Source organism: Engystomops pustulosus, chromosome 4 (assembly GCF_040894005.1).
Source record: "Engystomops pustulosus chromosome 4, aEngPut4.maternal, whole genome shotgun sequence".
In the NCBI taxonomy this organism is placed as follows: Eukaryota; Metazoa; Chordata; class Amphibia; order Anura; family Leptodactylidae; genus Engystomops; species Engystomops pustulosus.
The window spans coordinates 55907115-55924451 of record NC_092414.1 but is presented as its reverse complement, the minus strand read 5'-3'; the positions used below and the strand labels follow the sequence as shown (position 1 = coordinate 55924451).

The 17337-nt window shown below is 40.2% G+C and overlaps 1 protein-coding gene across 12 annotated transcripts in view; it reads left to right on the top strand.

Moving 5' to 3' along the window:
* The window catches only part of TENM2 (teneurin transmembrane protein 2), a 1545179-nt gene that overhangs the window by 58947 nt on the left and 1468895 nt on the right, over window positions 1-17337 (top strand). For 10 of the 12 annotated variants that reach the window (XM_072145937.1, XM_072145952.1, XM_072145951.1 and 7 more), the window contains exon 2: window positions 9526-9615. The exons of the other annotated variants lie outside the window; for them this stretch is intronic. The gene's annotated coding sequence lies outside the window, so the exon portion shown is untranslated. The remainder of the gene's footprint in view (window positions 1-9525; window positions 9616-17337) is intronic. 12 annotated transcript variants of the gene reach the window in all.

Here is a 17337-nt window from a genome sequence, read left to right as displayed (position 1 = left end):
TGAAAACTTACTCAGGAAAGGACAAAGTGTTGTATTATCTTGGTCTCCCAGGGGTAATTATTGCATGATTGATATTATTCTGTATCATATTTCTCTATGCCTTTGCTGATGCATTGATCTGGAACCTTTCATCTTAACCTCATTATAACAAAGGGAACTTCAGATACAGTAGATGTGCGCTAACTTCCAAAGGGAACAAATTCAAAGTCTGCTCTGGAGTAAACTATGGACATTTTCTGCAAAGTTTCACTTTTTTTTTATTTTTTGAGAACAGCTTTTTGTCTTTTTGCGTCAGAGACAAACATTGCTTTTCTGTTTTTAGTGTGTGTTACTTTAACTGTCATAGCTTTTTTGTATGTTGGGCTAGTGATGCACCTTTTTGCCCTTGTATTTGTTATTCATAAGCACTGCTGTTTTCTTTTTTTTTTCTTATAATTTTTGCCATTTAAAGATATTTTCGAGGTTGGCTTTTTATTCTGCTAAACTTGTGGTCCTACAACAAAATGTCAGTCATATTCTACCTTTTGATTTAGTTATTTGTTCTATCTTTTTACTTTTAATGTACATGTTCTTACACAGTACATTATATTATACAATATTTATATTAGTTATAACATTGGAAATTTTAGCAACTTACATTTTAATTTGTAGCATTTGCATTATTAGAATCCCAACTGTCCCCTCTTTTGCTACTATGGTATAGATTAAATTACAACTATTGATATGAGATACACACCGAACATCATGGGTTTGGGTCCCCGAACACAGAGTTAAGCTAGAAGTACATGTTCAGGTTCAGCATTCGGCTCGCTTATCAATGATCTTTCAGCCCCCAGCCATGCCTTGTAGCTGCGATCTGACAGGGGGAACACGTGACCTAGCTGAATAAGAGGTGGAGTCACGTGTCCCTGCGCCATTACAGGGGAATCTGCAGCTGGAGATGGGGGCAGTCAGACAAGGACTTAAAGTGGTATTCCCAACTCACTAAATGCCTTTTATTTAATTTATAAACTGTAGATAAAAATTTCTTCAATTGGTTGTAATTTACCTATATGGTGATCATTTACTGTATATCTGGTTTATATACCTTAGTTGCAGCCTCCAGCGGTCCTTAGATAATGCCTCCACCACACACCAGCAGAGGTGGCTGCACAGAGTGGGTTTTGTGACTTGCACAGGGCGCGATAATGTGAACTCGCCTAACTCACGCCTGCGCCATTCACGTTCTCCTGACATACTCGCTACTGCTTGCTCACTTGATAAGACGGGCCGCATGCGTGAGTAAGGAGCATTCACATAATCGCGTCCAGTGTCAGAAAACCCACTCTCTGTGTGCCTGCACAGCTTCTTCTTCTGGTATGTGGCGGAGGCATTATCTAAGGACAACTGGAGGCTGCAACTAAGGTATATAAGCCCCATATATAGTCAATAAACACCATAAAGGTACTTTTTTTTTTAAATTACAACCAATTTAATAGATTCATATCTATGGTTTAGAAATTAAATAAAAGGCACATAGTGAGTTGGGAATACCCATGGTGCCTTATAGTGCATTGACAATAACTGTAGCGCAATGTCGATAACCATATGTGTATACCTATAGTGTTATTAAGACAGTTACTGCTCTTGTAGAATTATAGAATCATATAGCAAAGTGATGGTAACTGCACATGTATATTCATAGCATCAGAGTGTACTGACAGTTACATCATGTGTATACTGCGTTATAGCTTATTAACAGTAACTGTGTATACAAATACCATTTTTTTTAAATTATTTCCTTTTTTTATTGTATACCATTATAAGTACTTTCCCTACCACATTTATTACACCATTTTTCCTCTACCCCTTACTACCTTGACTTTTACAATTTTTGGGCCACAAAGTTTGGGTTTCAAAGGGAGTTTGGGTTTGGACAGGGGTAAACCTTAACTTTCTGCTGCTTAAGGTGAGCTATGGAATGGTGCCCCCTCCAATTCAATCAAATTAAATATATCAGGTTATTTTTTGGGTATGTGGGTTCTCCATGCAGGGTCTCGCACTCATGCTGACATTCAGTGTTAAGAATTGCCACTTATAAGTATCTGCTTCATAGGAGGTGACTGCACCCCTGATACTGCCCAACATCTTGCTGCAGGTGGTCGTGCCTGAGGAAAGAGTCTCAACTCGCCTCATGGCTTGTGTACCCTACAGCTGTTGTATCCAAACTTCTCTGGGCTCAACACTAATTCCTTTGACTAAAAGGGAGAACCCAGGGATTGCCATTTACTTGTTGATTTAACCCCTTAAGGACATAGCCAGTATGTATCTTAATGTTTAAGCATTTTTTTTTTTTTTTTTTTTTTTAAATCTGACAAATGTCTCTTCCTGTGGTAATAACTTTTTAACATTAACTTTTTTAACTTTTTAAGATTGTTTTCTCGAGACATGTTAGTAGTATATTTTGCTGATGTTAGTTTTTTGGGAGTAAAAATTCAATGGTCTAGGACAGTGATGGGCAACCTTTTGAGCTTGGTGTGTCAAAATTCGCCAAAAAACCGAGCATAACTCGGGTGCTGTGTGACCTTTAGAAAAAACCTAATTTTGTAATAACATGTCCAGCAGCGGCCTCCCCTTATTAATAACATGTCCAGCAGCGGCCTCCCCTTATTAATAACATGTCCAGCAGCGGCCTCCCCTTATTAATAACATGTCCAGCAGCGGCCTCCCCTTATTAATAACATGTCCAGCAGCGGCCTCTCCTTATTAATAACATGTCCAGCAGCGGCCTCCCCTTATTAATAACATGTCCAGCAGCGGCCTCCCCTTATTAATAACATGTCCAGCAGCGGCCTCCCCTTATTAATAACATGTCCAGCAGCGGCCTCCCCTTATTAATAACATGTCCAGCAGCGGCCTCCCCTTATTAATAACATGTCCAGCAGCGGCCTCCCCTTATTAATAACATGTCCAGCAGCGGCCTCCCCTTATTAATAACATGTCCAGCAGCGGCCTCCCCTTATTAATAACATGTCCAGCAGCGGCCTCCCCTTATTAATAACATGTCCAGCAGCGGCCTCCCCTTATTAATAACATGTCCAGCAGCGGCCTCCCCTTATTAATAACATGTCCAGCAGCGGCCTCCCCTTATTAATAACATGTCCAGCAGTGGCCTCCCTTTACTACTAAAATACCCCTAGCGGCCTCCTTTTACTACTAAAATACCCTAGCGCCCTCCTTTTACTACTAAAATACCCCTAGCGCCCTCCTTTTACTACTAAAATACCCCTAGCGCCCTCCTTTTACTACTAAAATACCCCTAGCGCCCTCCTTTTACTACTAAAATACCCCTAGCGCCCTCCCTTTACTACTAAAATACCCCTAGCGCCCTCCCTTTACAAATAAAAAATACCCCTAGCGCCCTCCCTTTACAAATAAAAAATACCCCTAGCGCCCTCCCTTTACAAATAAAAAATACCCCTAGCGCCCTCCCTTTACAAATAAAAAATACCCCTAGCGCCCTCCCTTTACAAATAAAAAATACCCCTAGCGCCCTCCCTTTACAAATAAAAAATACCCCTAGGGCCCTCCCTTTACAAATAAAAAATACCCCTAGCGCCCTCCCTTTACAAATAAAAAATACATAAACACAGGGACGGGGGCGGGACATTAACATAGGGGTAGCACATTACTCTGGGGCAGCACATTACACAGGGAGGGGGGCAGACAGCGGGCGCTGGGCGGCCGCGTGTCAGAAAAAATGACTACGCGTGTCAGTGCTGACACGCGTGTCATAGGTTCGCCATCACTGGTCTAGGAAATATTTGAATAAAAAGTAAATTTTCAAAGTTTAAAATGTTCTACTTTTTATTAAAAAAAAAAGTCGTACCACAGTTTGTTTGTGTGTAAACCTTTTGCCATTTGTCTTCTTTATATTTCTGTAATGAAGAATTGAAGAAAGCTTTTGGTCACCAATTTGGTATTTAGTTTGTAAGTGCCCTATAAAGGCTTATGTACTATATACCCCAACATGTAACTTTAAATTTTATGAACTTAACATCTCAAACTTTTCAAATCAACATTTAGGAAGTCTGTTAACCCTTTAATTCTGTCTCAGGGAATTTTTACACTTTTTTGTACAATTTTTGGCTAATATTCTTATTTAGCCCTAAAATTTAAAAGGTAATAGAGGTAAATCACCCAATCACCTTTGTAACCCTTCAAATTGTGTGATCTTATGGTGGTGCATGCTGCCAAATCCCTGACTTCACGATTCAGTATAGCATACAAAAACCACCTTGCCGCACTCGAGGAATATCCACAGGAATCCATGCACATTAACTCGTGATCGTGATCGTCTTAATCATGATCCTATCTAGACTGGGGCAAAAGTCTCTTGACATAGACAAAGTTCTCATGAGCAGCAGACTTCCAGGTCAAATGATCAAAGCACATGACTACTTTCATGGTCCTGGTTTTTAGGGGCATGTTCCAATGGTAAATGAGGAGGAGAAGTCAAAGGGGACATCATCCCCACTAGCTGACTCTGTGTCAGAGGCCAGCATGTTTTATGCCTCCAACATAGCATTTGTCTTCTGAGACATTGTACATAGAAATATTGGACAATGTGCACCAAACTACATGGACAAGCCACTCAGCCAGTTAACAGAAAAATTCGATAATACGCACCAAACTACACGCATAAGTCGCACAGCTGGCACACAGAAAAAATGGATAATGTGCACCAAAGTACACAGACATGCCGCACAGATGGTACACGGAAAAATTTGATAAGTGCACCAGACTTCACCTAACAGGTGGTGCACTGGAAAAAAATATCAGGTGCAATTAAAAAAAACCTATGTGAACCTCTCAAAAATGCGCTGCAAATGCACCTATTTTGCCCTACAACACCATGACTACCACTAAAGATACTGTGAAGCACTATTCACACAACGCACTGAAAAGTACATCCTGTGCAGAACAATTAACACAGGGAACTGAAAAGTGCGTTTCGTTTCAGAAGGGAGATGGGGGGGGGGGGGGGGGAAGCAATACTAAACTAAAAAGGTACCACTTGAGAGCGCAACGGCACAGAAATTCACTTTTTGCCCAAAAATGCTGCACTCTTGACTGGCCAATGCCAGCGAAGGTTGGGGCTGGAGTGATTTGATTGGCTGGCAAACATCAGCAGGTGGTTTTGAATTAATTGAATATTCTTATTATACAATTTCTTCTGTACAAAGTTGAATGCGATGAGAAAATCGCAAAAAAATTCATCGATGGAAATCAAATGTATTAACCAATGGAGGCCTGGATTTGGAGACCCCCACAAAATTAAAGTGTAAAAGCACACTGCAGGCTGATCCAACTTTTATTTAATGTCCTTAAAACAAGTCAAAATGAGGCTCAGTATTTTTGTGGCCTTAACATGCCTGTATCAGCCCCCTACAACGCTTCAGCATGTTTCTGTTGAGGTTGTGGATGGTCTCTTGAAGGATTTCCTTCCACACCTGGACTAAAGCATCTGCCAACTCCTGGAAGTCTGTGGCGCAATGCGATGTCGGTGGATGGAGCGAGACATTGGGGGTCATTTACTAAGGGCCCGATTCGCGTTTTCCCGACGTGTTACCCGAATATTTCCGATTTGCGCCGCTTGTACATGAATTGCCCCGGGTTTTTGGCGCACGCGATCGGATTGTGGCGCATCGGGGCCGGCATGCGCGCGACAGAAATCGGGGGGGCGTGGCCGAACGAAAACCCGACGTATTCGGAAAAACCGCCGCATTTAAAAACCGAAAATGTGTCGCTTGGGGAGCGCTCACCTTCACCTTCTATGGGATGGTGCATTCCGGGGCGTTAAGATTATTTTCGGCGCTGCAGCGCCACCTGGTGGACGGCGGAGGAACTACCATCTTAAATCCCAGCCGGACCCGAATCCTGTGCAGAGAACGCGCCGCTGGATCGCGAATGGGCCGGGTAAGTAAATGTGCCCCATTATGTCCAAAATGTGCTCAACCGGATTCAGGTCTTGGGAATGAGAGGGACAGCCATAGCTTTTTTGGGCTGTGAGAACAGGCCCCATCTGTGGACATTTGCCCTCATACCATCCTCATAGACATGGTTTCTAGCTGTTTGTTGGGACACATGCACATTTGTACCCTGCTGGAGGTCATTTTGCAGGGCTATGGCAGTGCTCCTTCTGTTCCTCCTTGCACAAAGGCAGAGGTAACTGTCCTTCTGATGGGTTGTTACCCTTTTACTGTCCCCTCCCTGTAGTAGCAATGGACCCACATACACCACCTCCTATGTGGTGTAGTTTTGCGATTCAATTTGCATTCTTTTGAAAATTCTCAGTTGATAAATGTGGTGTTGCACACTCTGGTGTATTTTTTTCCGCCATTGTGTGACTTATTTCTCTCTAAAAAACCTGCAAAAAAACCAATGTTTGCGCAAAATTTGCGACAATTATACTCCAAGTAGGACTGATGATAAATTTCCCCCTATGTCTTAAACTCACTTACTCTTCCTGTCTATCAGTTACTCTCCCTGTCAGTCTCTCACTCACTGGCTGTCTCTCTCTGTCACATACTCACTCTTCCTGCCTGTCTCTGTCTCTCACCCTTTCACATACTATTCCTCTATGTCTCTCTGTCTGTCTCTCATTCACACTTAATGGCTGTCTGAGTGACAGAGAGACAGACAAGTAAGTTAGTAAAAGACACTCTCCCTGTCTGTCTCTCTGGCACTCACACTCCCTGTCTGTCTCTCTGGCAACTCACACTCCCTGTCTGTCTCTCTGGCAACTCACACTCCCTGTCTGTCTCTCTGGCAACTCACACTCCCTGTCTGTCTCTCTGGCAACTCACACTCCCTGTCTGTCTCTCTGGCAACTCACACTCCCTGTCTGTCTCTCTGGCAACTCACACTCCCTGTCTGTCTCTCTGGCAACTCACACTCCCTGTCTGTCTCTCTGGCAACTCACACTCCCTGTCTGTCTCTCTGGCAACTCACACTCCCTGTCTGTCTCTCTGGCAACTCACACTCCCTGTCTGTCTCTCTGGCAACTCACACTCCCTGTCTGTCTCTCTGGCAACTCACACTCCCTGTCTGTCTCTCTGGCAACTCACACTCCCTGTCTGTCTCTCTGGCAACTCACACTCCCTGTCTGTCTCTCTGGCAACTCACACTCCCTGTCTGTCTCTCTGGCAACTCACACTCCCTGTCTGTCTCTCTGGCAACTCACACTCCCTGTCTGTCTCTCTGGCAACTCACACTCCCTGTCTGTCTCTCTGGCAACTCACACTCCCTGTCTGTCTCTCTGGCAACTCACACTCCCTGTCTGTCTCTCTGGCAACTCACACTCCCTGTCTGTCTCTCTGGCAACTCACACTCCCTGTCTGTCTCTCTGGCAACTCACACTCCCTGTCTGTCTCTCTGGCAACTCACACTCCCTGTCTGTCTCTCTGGCAACTCACACTCCCTGTCTGTCTCTCTGGCAACTCACACTCCCTGTCTGTCTCTCTGGCAACTCACACTCCCTGTCTGTCTCTCTGGCAACTCACACTCCCTGTCTGTCTCTCTGGCAACTCACACTCCCTGTCTGTCTCTCTGGCAACTCACACTCCCTGTCTGTCTCTCTGGCAACTCACACTCCCTGTCTGTCTCTCTGGCAACTCACACTCCCTGTCTGTCTCTCTGGCAACTCACACTCCCTGTCTGTCTCTCTGGCAACTCACACTCCCTGTCTGTCTCTCTGGCAACTCACACTCCCTGTCTGTCTCTCTGGCAACTCACACTCCCTGTCTGTCTCTCTGGCAACTCACACTCCCTGTCTGTCTCTCTGGCAACTCACACTCCCTGTCTGTCTCTCTGGCAACTCACACTCCCTGTCTGTCTCTCTGGCAACTCACACTCCCTGTCTGTCTCTCTGGCAACTCACACTCCCTGTCTGTCTCTCTGGCAACTCACACTCCCTGTCTGTCTCTCTGGCAACTCACACTCCCTGTCTGTCTCTCTGGCAACTCACACTCCCTGTCTGTCTCTCTGGCAACTCACACTCCCTGTCTGTCTCTCTGGCAACTCACACTCCCTGTCTGTCTCTATCAATCTTACCTTACACATAAGCTCTTATAATCATCGCCTATAGTACCCAATCAAAGCTCACAGCTCATATTAATGACCTGTGGCAGGAGAGCTACCAATCAAGGCTCAGCTTCTCAGTAAATATATGTAGAGTTAATAAAATGTAGTAGACACAATATTAAATGAACTTACATATTCAGGAGAGTACGACAAAATATTGTATACTTCAGTGAAGAAGACACAGCCAAATCCAAATTTTACCCAAATTTCTACTCTTCCAGGAGCATATTTCTGTGGATTGTGAATGTTTCCTCCTGCTACTAGTCAGTTTTAATAATAAAGATATGTATACCAAAAGCTCTCTTTATCGGATTCTGGTTAAAACATCTTTCAAGCCTGTACAGGGCTCTTTATCAGTTATTATCAGTTGTTATGTGATAATTCACTAATTGAATTACAAACCGAACCGTGGCTGTGTGTCTTCATTGCACAACCCATAAAGGGGAGCACATTTCTTCAGCAACCTTTAATTTGTAAACTGGTTCACAATATATGTGCCATTGCCCACTCTCTTTCCTACCACAAACCTAAGGTCTATTGCTAACCACTGAGTTTGATGCATCAAACTCACAGCGTGTGCTGGCTGGAACGTCCATCCCTAACGCTTAGCAACCCAAAACTGAACACAACATGTAATTTCAGTTCTGGTTGCTGAGTATTCAGGATGGATGTTCCAGCAAGCACACAATGCAAGTGGATGCTTGTGGACTATAGGTCTAAGGGAAAATGTATTGCATTCCAATTAGACCTCATTTGCTTGAATGTAAATAACCTGCAATACCATATAAAGCCCATAAAGAGGACTATTACTGATTTTTTTTTTTTTTTTTTTTTTAATAGTAATTGACAAGCAATTTAAGTATCCAAATTGATATAGAAAATGAGTCATTCCCAAACATCAATTCAATTTACCATTTAAATTTAAGAGAAATTTTATTGTGACTACAAACTTTTGTGCTTGTGAATTTCAAGGTTTATTTTCTTTCGCACAGAAGGAGTGTAATAATTAGATTCTTCATGCATCCAGAAAATATACAGAATGTATATACACAGTGCTCAAGCGGTAGCAGAGTAAGTGATTTTCTCTGTCTGTGATGTTCCAACAAAAGGGAAAAAAGCCATATCAATAAAGAAATAAATGAAGTCTGTAATTGAATCCATTGTTACAAATCAAATGACGGCTTATTACATTGTTTGCAATATGTTGTATGGATTTAAATATGAAAAGCCTCTCAGACATTGATGCTTTCTTGTTTTCTTCTTTGACGTTGCTATTTTATTACTTAGGTAGAGTCGGTGATATAATTTGTTGTTGTGCTCCACCTAGTGTATTCCTATACACCATCATATTTTAAAGTAAGAGCTATGTAGGTATTTATATGATTCTATTTTCTTCTCTAGGTGTGATAGCTGCAGAAGATGAATCTGTCCCATTAATTTTGATGCTTCCTAGAAAGAAACCAGGCTGCATTAAAGCATCCAGTTTTTATTGTGAGTTTTATGTTCATCTTCGGCTCCACCAGCCGAAACTTAATGTACAATGTATGTTACAAATCTAGTCCTTTTTTGTGTTATGTCTGGTTTCAAATTAGCGTCCTTGGATTTTGTCCCTCTTGTGTGGAGAAAGTGCCTTTTGCCATTGCTCATATATTAAATCTGGTTCACCTCTAGTGTAATTAGATAAAAACTGGTATTATGAGGGCATACTGTAGCTTTAACCCCTTCACACTCACTGATGGATATATCCGTTAATGAGATATGAAGGGTTTATGCAAGGGCACATGGGCTGAGCCCTATATATACAGAGATGGGGTTTGCTGCATATTGCAGCAAACACCCATCACTGACACCCACGGTCTGTTCTAGCACGGAGTGCAGGTTTTAACCCTTTGTTTACCACTGGCAAAGACTCCAGCGGCATTTAAAATACTTAGGTGCATGGGCACCACCATCTTTGTTGAGATTGCCGCTCCCCATGATGTCATCGGGGGCACCGATCGGTTGCTATGAAAGCCTTGGGTCTTGGTCAGATTTAAAGCAGCATGGTTTCTGAAGATTCATTAAAGGTAGCAATGAGCCCAAGTGTCCGAAACTCAACTTTTACACCATTTTACATAACATAAAAATGTAATAAAACGTGATCAATAGATTGCATAGTCTGAAAAATAGTAGCAAAATAAATGCCAGCTCATCTTGCGAAAAATGCAACCTTACACAGCTCCATACACCAACGCATGAAAAAGTAATTAGCATCCAAAGATGGTGAAATAATTTGTTTTTGTATGTGTTTATATAAATTTGGTATCACTGTGATTTTACCAAACCAAAAAATAAAGCAGATGTTTTATTTACAGTGCATAGTGAAAGTCCTAAAAGCTAAAGCCACAAGAAAGGGACGCAAATGCATTTTTTCACCACTTTCACTACATTTGGAGGTTTTATTTACAGCTTTCCTGTACACAGCATGGAATAATAAATAATGGCACAGAATAGTAACATTTTATTATGCAGAAAATAAGCCCTGGAACAGTTTTGTACACAAAAAAAATTAAAAAGTTACAGAATTTTGAAGATGAAAAATGAGCGAAAAAAAAAGCCTGGGTCCTTTAAAGGTTAAAACCATTTCCTAAGAATATCCTGTATTTCTATTACTCTATAATAACTCTTGTATATTATACATTTTATTATAATAATTGCTTTCAAAGGGCTTCTCAATAAATGGATAAAACTATGCTAATACTATCATGTTGTCAGTCTTGGCCATCTTCTGGATGAATTCAGTTCTAGCACGGCAGGCAAATGAGCCATAATATAGGAGCATTTGTGTGCAGGTAACAGATACATTAGAGGATGTGGAAAGTGCTGTACTTTATCATGCTCGCTCTTCATGTAACATATTTTATTCAAGTTATACTGCTGTCTGTGTGCAGCCTCAGCTAATACATTGTGAACTGTATTCACCTTTTACATTTGAAATGTTTAATGGAAAATATTTCAAAGATTTTCATGACATTTCTTTTTCTAACAGACCTAATACACAAATTTAATTAGTGAAATCTGTTTTTAATTTTAATTTGCATTTTTAAAGCTAAAAACAAAAAAAAAGAAACTAATGCTGTATTTAGTATCCGGTCCTCATTTTGGCTTATACATTATGGTAAAAAATACTCTAATGTGCCAATAAGATATTGGAGGAGGCGCCCTAATATTTCCCTTGGTTGTGTTGGATTTGGGTCTCAAATAAGCAAACATAAAATGGAGCCACGGTGACACGGTGAGGCCGCCAGGTCGCACCATTAACGTGCTGCGCAGCCTATGTTCAAAATATAGCCCAGATTTGGGCTATAGACAGGAGATTTTAATTGGAATGAGAGTGGTGGGACCTTCCGATCAGCCGGGCTGCAAACAGCCCATTGATGTTACAAACATCTGTGTGCATATAGCCTTACTCAGAGGTTTCGGTCTCTTAGTAAATGTGGTGCTTAGTTCAAGCACCACAAACCAATTCCTGGTGGAGATTTCATTGGATTATGTTTTTGGCAGAGGCTATAGTAAATACAGTGGGCCAAGGCTTCACAAATTTTAGGTGATTTTATGAGGTTTTATTTTCAAAATACCATAGCCAAAATACCTAATTTTAACATAAAAAATTGGGAAAATCTATTAACTTGAGTATAAGCCAAGGGTGGGAAATACTTTAGTCACAGCTTCCACTCCATATACAGCCTGTCAGCCCCTGCCCCCCAGCATGTAGCCTGTCAGCCCCTGCCCCCCAGTATAAAGCCTGTCAGCCCCTACCCCCCAGTATAATGCCTGCCAGCCCATGCCCCCCAGTATAAAGCCTTCCAGCCCCTGCAGTATATAGCCAGCCCATCACCCCCCGAGTATGCCAAGACTTTAATAAAAAAAAAATTAACACTGTACTCCCCTTTCCAATGCTCCCATCAGGTCATCTTCTTGCTTTGGATGCTCAGCTGCCTTTTTGGGTCCTTCAGCTCCCCGCACACAGCCGGCACCCAAAATTTCTTTGCGCGCGCTGGCATAGCTGGGAACCTGGTGAGGAGCCAAAGAGGCACATGAGCATCCAAAGCAAGAAGAGGAACTGTGGGCGGTGTCGGAAAAGTGAGTACAGTGTTAATTTTTTTACAGACTCGAGTATAAGCAAAGTTAGGATTTTTTTCAGCACAATTTATATTTTTATTTATTATAATTATAATAATAATTATTGGTATCAGTATTATTCATGATTATGATGATGATCATGATAATTATTATTATATTATTATTCATATAATCTTATTTTTAGTAATTTTGAATCGGTTATGCTGTATGAGTTTATTTAACTTCAAAGAAACATGAGAAAAATTAAATATTAAACTCCTCTCTTACAGCCCTAGGCTGTTTGTGCTTAAGTTAAATGTGGCATGCAGTTTTTGTTCATAATTTTTTCAATCTCTCATTAAATATTGTATATTAAAGTAAAGCTTTTTTTCATAGCCATGTGCTATGGCAGGAAATATTTCTTAGCACCTATTTACATAATACTATCATTTACCTGTATCTTTTGTATCTATTTCGGTGCTAGTATTTCTATCAGACCGATAGAAAAACAATAAGGGACAATAAGATTTATTTTAACCCATTGTCGTCTAATCCAGTTTTTACCTTCCTTACCAGACTTTTTTTTTTTTTTTTTTAATAAAGTACAACTGTAAAGTACAAAAACTTTTGCCTAACTTTTCATTAAGCAAAAATAAGCAATTCTCTAATTTACTCTTATTAGCTATCCGCAGGTGTATAGCAGCTAGCAGAGGTTTTACCACGCACCCCAGGCTAATCTTCATTTGTCATTTTTGTCTAGTAACCGTGAGAAACTGTATGGAACAGCTACAGATTACAGGTTCCTTTAATGATGTCACAAACATGTGACTCATCACATGCTTCAGGTCATCCTAATACGTACATGCTGTTCTGCATGATTTGAAAGTCCTTAGTGTTCTGCCAAAAAACCTTTAGAGATGCCACAAGCATGTGATTCCTCACATGCCTCAGATCAGCCAATTACAAACATGCTGTTCCGTTTTGGCTTCATTGCCCTAAGCACAACCTAGAAGTGCCCACCTACATCAGGATTAGCCGAATCTGATTTAATAAGAAATAATGTTAAATTTACCAGATATATGTCAGGTTAGAAAGAAGCCAGCAGTATGATACAGGTAACATACAAATTGCTGTCAAAGGCTCTCTCCAGTTGTGCTAAAACTATTTTTTGTCAGTAACTTTACAGTTATGCTCTAAGAATCTGATTTGGCGGATATCTATTGTGACATTTGTTTAGTAATTAAAAAAAACTTTAGTTGGTGAAAAATGTTAAAAACCTCTTCCTTTTTAGATAGTTCGAGTGACTAACTTAAACATTTCTCAAATGTCTGCTTTATACTGGCACGGTTTATTTGAAGTGCAGTTTTTCACATTTTCATCAAATTTGAGAGACGGCACAACTTTCAAGTGACTTTGAGAGTCCTAAATAAAAGTAAAACCCTATAAATTACCTCATAAAACAACTTTCACGGGAGTCAAAATCAAATTGTGGTGCAATTCAGAATTTTTTTTTTTTTTTGAAGAATGCAATTGCCCACGTAAACTTATTGAAAACTTTGAATTCCCCTGAATAATAATGTAATTAGGTCCTCCATTTTTTCATTAAATCATTGTTATGTTTTCTTTTTCAGTTTTTTTTATGTAGGGATACTAAATATAGTGTAAAGGATTTGCGTAGAACTGAGTTAAGTATATTAGTCTGTCCCTCTAAAAGCATTTCAGTATCTCATGTGGCCCTTTGGGAAAATTAATTGCCCACCCTTGTTTTAGACAGTTGATAATTTATTACCATGTGACCACGTGAAGTCAGATATTTTTTTTATGAGACTTTGGTGACTTCAAGATGCACCAAATTTATGATTTCCAATTTTGCATCTTATTGAAGTTAAAATTCTGGTCTTCATAAATGATTATTTTCTCCATTTTGGTATTAAAAAAATAGAAAAAATAAATTTTGACCGGCACTCTCTTGTTAGTGTAAAATAATGCTTTATTGGTCCTGGATAAAAGCATTACTGGTGTACAGACATACAAAATATGTTGCCATCTAATTTCAGACCTACTTTGTTCCTTAGTCAGAGATAACAGAAATAAGCTGTTCACTAAGATGCCATTTGTAACGGAAATAGAATCAATTTCCATTATATTAGGTGTGGGTGCATGCATGACTTGCTAGTGAACGCCCCCAACAGCAAACAAATATGTATTAAAAAACACATGTAGAAAAAGCTAACTATGAACACATATAAGCAATTTAAAAGCAGATCATTCCTGACATTTAGACCTTTTGGAAAAATACAATCTTTCATGAGGATCCAAAATCCCCAAATCCTTCATGATTTAACAACTTTCTTCTTAAATCTCCTCCTGTATTGCTTACTTTAACCCTTTCAAGACCACTGAACTGAAAACCTAATACATCCCTGTAATGTTGATCTATAAAATGTTTAGCAGCATTTGATGGATTTCTGTACCATATTTTTGGACTATAAGGCACACAAAAAATCCTTTGATTTTATCATAAATAGTCCAGTGCGCCTTATATATGAACCGTACTTACAGACAACAGCTGCCTTGAACTGTGCACAGGTCTGCCACCTGATGGTCATTCATCCTTATAATCAGGCGTGCCTTATAATCTGGTGCGCCTTATATATGAACCTAGATGTTTTAGCAGGCATTTATTGATGGTGCGCCTTATAATCCGGTGCACCTTATAGTCCGAAAAATACAGTAATCTGTTTTTGTAGTTCCATTAAGATGCTCACTTATGCATTCCTTGAGCATTCACATGGTGCACCCTACATAGTCCAGGTTGCAGTTCACACATGTAATAAAATAAACTATAATACAAAAACATGCTGTGATTTACTGTATGTGAAAAATCTTTGTCAGCACCACCCTTGTCGACTGAGGAGGCTCTGCTTTTATCTCTGTGATTGACAAGCTTCACACTCCTCACCTGCTCTCTGTGATCTATAGATCTCTGAGCTCAGGACCAATCACTTTCGAGGCTGAAGTTTTGAAATCCCATACATAGCTCTTTCTACGCTTACTATTCTTCTTGTGATTTGTATATTTGATTCCTGGTATCCTGACTCCAGCTTTTGATTACTCTCCTGTCTAGATTTGCCCTATTTGTTGTGACCAAACCCTGTTGCCTTCTCTTCTCTGTTTTTATTGCACTGTTCTTATTGTGTTTTGCAATTTGGTGCAGGGAGAGTCCATTAACTTCCCACCATGTTACAGGCCACATTTTAGGGTCGTATCTAGTAAGTAGGTAGGACCAGTCTGGTGGGTTTAGAATTAGGGATCACTGTTCCTTTGCCATAATTTTCCCTTTCATACAAGGGATATATTTTGAATGTCCCTTGTTCTGGTTAATTTTGGCATAAAGTAAGCCAACAAAGGTGACGTGAGTTTAGGCTAGAAAGGTAAGTAAAAAGAGTAATTTCACATCTCATGCTACAGTTAAAATAAATCTTTTTTAAATATTGCAAAATTATTCATTGTAAAGTGCACTAAACTTAAAGTTAACCTCACCCCACAAGCTGCACTAGATATATCATATTTTGCTAGCATCGATTGCAGGTGCTATGTATAGGTGTTTGCTGCAGGGGGCACCGTTTTGAATCTTGCTTCAATAAGGTGCCGCCCCTAACATGGCGTATAAGACGACCCCCGAAAATATTTTGGGGGGTTAAAAGGTCATCTTATACACCAGAAAATATGGTACTTAGAGGCCTCTTTGGCTGGAATAACACTACATCTATAGCTGGTGCCAAGCAAAGCAGACTCCATGCCCACTTGGGTGGTGGAGGTGGCGAAGTTGAAAAATTGCGATGGATTCTACACCAGTTACCACATAGTAGATGGTGGTAGAAAACTGGTAAATTTACAAATTTTGGGGAGATTAACTGGTTTGCTTAGAATGCCAACCACTACATTTGCCATTTTTACAGAGATTTATCATACAACACAAGTCAATTAATTAGCTTTGACTGGAGTGTTCCTTTAAATAAATGCGTGACATTTTGAGACAGAGACTCAAACAGATAGGTGCGGTTTCTAATTGACAAAACATGTTTACAGTCCTTGAAATCACTTGTTCTTTCTCAAGGTATTAACTAGTTTTTTTCTATTTTAACCTCTGTTCTCCATTTGAAAGCTTGGCATTGTACTCTGCCAAGGACTGAAACAGATTTATTGTGTTGCACTCTTACAGACTATGTTTGTAAAGCTATGCAACGATTCATGGCTTTAGTTTGATTTTCCCACCTTAATAAAATCAGTGTTCTTTTGTGCCTTTTAATCTTGCCTAATAAAGCGAAGTGACTGCAATTTGGGGTCTGAAAAACTGGAAAGGATTTTTGTTGCTAGGCTTTCAGGATTTCAAGTTGATGTTTGTAGCAGTATTATCTCTGGAAGAACTGTATATGCATGCAGATGAGGGCATAGCTCATTTAGCAAAGGACAGCATTCTTTCAGTCTTTTGATCTCGTGCCCACTGGGAGACTAGAGGCAATGCCATAACTAATTCACTGAGTTCCGTTCGCACCCATAGTTTCACTTAAACAGCAGTTTGTTGTTAGAAGTTAAGATGATCATCCTGCTACAAGCACATTTGCTGCAGTTTATCATTCTTCAGAATGCTGTTCTGCACTTCTTTCTGCTTGGTTCCTGAATGGTTCACGCTTCACTTTTCTTGTTTGTGTAGTGGTCATCTTCTGCCAGCAATTCGCCCGTCTAACCTTTCTAAATAAAACATCAAGGTAATACATATGGGTGCACCCTTCAAACTGAAGTATTTTATTTATTATGTTGTACAACAGGATGCAGTTTCCAGAATCTCAAATGAGGTCAGTAGATAACTACCAAAACATCCTGTCTGTGGAGACATTTTTGTCCAAAACACAAACATAAATATTCCAACATAGTAAGGCATGTCTCTCACTGCATGGAAGCCCGAACCAAAAGAAGGCAGACCGAACAGTCCATATATGACCTTAGGCAGTCATAATTAATTTACTACTGTTTTGTTTCATTTACTGTATATTTCAGACATCCCAATCTATTACAAATCCACTGTACTAAAACAAAATAGCATAGATC